At 36.8% G+C, this 2813-nt stretch overlaps 1 long non-coding RNA gene across 1 annotated transcript; it reads left to right on the top strand.

The window, feature by feature from the left end:
• Positions 1–983: 983 nt before the first annotated feature.
• Positions 984–2259, top strand: LOC129770646 (uncharacterized). Its single transcript, XR_008742158.1, has 2 exons — positions 984–1425; positions 1953–2259. It is a non-coding gene; the product is annotated as an uncharacterized LOC129770646 (long non-coding RNA).
• The last annotated feature ends 554 nt before the right edge of the window (positions 2260–2813 follow it).

Here is a 2813-nt window from a genome sequence, read left to right as displayed (position 1 = left end):
CATATTTGGATGATGAAGATATAATTCATTAATACTAATCCTATCTTCTTGTGTTTGAGCAATATTATTTTAACTCGGACCTAAAAGGTCATGTGCAAATGGAACTGAATTATTGCAATGTTGTACAGAATTACGTAAACGCAATTTTCGTTTTTCAAAAATAATAAGTGAATTTAGTTTGTTTTACCCTGATGTCTTTGAAAGTACTCATGATGTATTCGTGGTCATCTACAATGTAAACGTATTGATATAAGATATAATCTTTCTGTCTGATTACAACATTAAAATTCTCTAGTTTAAATGCTGAAGTCTTTCACACGTATTGTTTACAGATTTTTATGAACAATATCGATTACAAACCACTGGGTTAATAGAAAGAACTAATTTGACCCGCAAATTTATTACACCTGAGCACCACTGCATTAACTGATGCCAGTTTATTCTATGACGTTCAGAATGTAATGATCGCGATCATAAAGCCTACAGAGACCATAAAGCCAATGTTTCTGATGTTCGTTCGAAACATAATAATCGAACTATAATAAAACATCATATAGAAAGACTTTATTCTGGATTGTGTATTTAAATATACTCAAAACTCGATTTAAAACGGTTGTAGAACTTTGTACCGATAGTTTCCTTTTATCTGTTGAATTACTGAAAACAAGAAAAATAATCCGCCCGGAATTTGCCCCGAAGTATCTAGAATTTTCATTCGCTTCCTATGAGAGCGACGTGCATTTCGAAGCGAAACCTGCAGCTTTAAACAGGTCATGAGCAACCTCGCTGGGAGCATCACCCACCCGAGCAACTAAGTTTAAAATATGAGCGCATATGATCTACGTGACTAACCGAATGCGAATCAAGTACAAAACGGAATGTTGAGAACATTGATACATACGCGTACATACGCAACCACGCGAGAGGCACGTGATAGACCGGGCAGTCACGTTCGCACGAGATCGCAACGGCTGCTGAAAGCGATGAGAGTTTTCTTGTTGAACTCCCTCGCAGCAGAAAATTATTCGCAAAGTGATCATCCAACCTAACAGTCTTGTTTCGAGTGTTTCAAGTCAGAATGGACGGTGCGTTATTACCGAGACTAGCTTTGCCTAATATTACAAAGTTCCGAGATGTTGGACAAAAAATTATCCAAAAGGCTCGCGAATCACCTATGATTCCGCTTGGACTCGCCGGTATTGCGGTTGCTTGTGCTATCGGTGCTCGAAGATATAAGTTAAGTGGAACGATGGCTCCTTCGGTTAGCCTGATGCAGGTTTACATGATGCAAGGAACGATGGTGGCCGCTTTGACGCTGGGACTAAGCGGTAAAATGGCAAAAGAGTATCTGGACAACCAGAAGAATAAGGCCCGTGCGAGAGTGGTGTGGTGAATGTATACAGGATGAGAATTAGTTATCTACAGGTATGTGGAGTTGCAAGTTTTTTTTTCTAAGAGTGGGACTCCATTAGGAAGAAATCACAGGAATAATTGAAGGCGAACAAAGTTTGTTTACATGCGTTTTCATCGCAGAATATATTCCATACGTTGAAGACTCTTCTACTTTTGTGAATAAATCACAAACATATAGATGAGTGAATGAGACGAATTCAAGTGGGATAATTCATTCATGTTTTTCCTCGAGGCACTTTGTTCGCCTCGATTTCCTATGATTTATTTCTGATGAAACCAACCCTCTTCTTCTTCTTCTTCTTCTTCTTAAATGGCACTAACGTTCCTAGAGGAACTTAGCCGTCTCAACGTAGTATTACTTGCGTCATTTTTATTGGTACTTAGTTGAGATTTCTATGCCAAATATCACGCCCTGAATGCATTCTGAGTGGCAAGCTCTAGAATACGCGTGACGCGTTCAAATGGATACAAGTTGACGCATCAACATGCATAATTAACATTTATTAATTCATTGTGATTTATGTTTACTTTCGTTTTAGCGTTTGGCGATCTATATCCAACTTCACGTTGGATCTACTACAATTGGTGACATCTGTTCCAAAACATGGCGATGAAGATATAATTCATTAGTGCTAATCCTATCTTCTTGTGTTTGAGTAAATCTTAAAGATCATCCAATTTTTGTATGGATATCTGCGCCTTACAGATTCAGTGATTTTTCGTTTTAAGAACCCAATGTGAAAAGTGTATTCGAGTCATTATTGTAAATTGTTATATTTCTGTGCTATTATAATTGTGAATAAAAGAAAAAAAAACTGAACAAAATAAATCAATATATTTAATCTTTTTAGAAGAAACTTCTTCGTCAATCAAAGCTATCCGATCGACAAAGCATGTTGGAGTCTTGAACGACTGCGATGATTATGCCGGGTTTATACGTTGCCAGTTGTCGGTGTGAGTTAAACATCAAACGAACCGAAGAATGACGAACGTACCCATACCACAAAATTTGACATTTGATTTGTATGTATGGGGCTACTCGCAACCGAGATACTTCAAAGTTTTTTTGCTTTTAAGCGTGCGAGTAGCACAAATGTCCAAAATTTCGTGCAAAATGTATCCCACTCGAGCATTTGCAAAAAAGTGACTATCAAAACCAGCGATAAAATGTTTGCGTTAGCAAATTCGGAATTCGAATCAAGTTTCGGAGCACAATATCCAAATTTTTGAGATATTATATTTTTATAAATTATAAAGAAGAAAAGCTAATTCTCTTTGATTTGATATATCGATCATCTGAATCGGTCTAGTAGTTCAAAAGTTATGATCTTTTGTAAAAAAATGCATTTTGGGTGTTCGGAATTTGAGACAAATGTAATCAAACATATTTTTAGTTCACC

The sequence above is a fragment of the Toxorhynchites rutilus genome, chromosome 2 (assembly GCF_029784135.1).
Source record: "Toxorhynchites rutilus septentrionalis strain SRP chromosome 2, ASM2978413v1, whole genome shotgun sequence".
NCBI lineage: Eukaryota > Metazoa > Arthropoda > Insecta > Diptera > Culicidae > Toxorhynchites > Toxorhynchites rutilus.
Note: the sequence above shows the minus strand (reverse complement) of the source record. Positions and strands in the feature narration are given on the sequence as shown.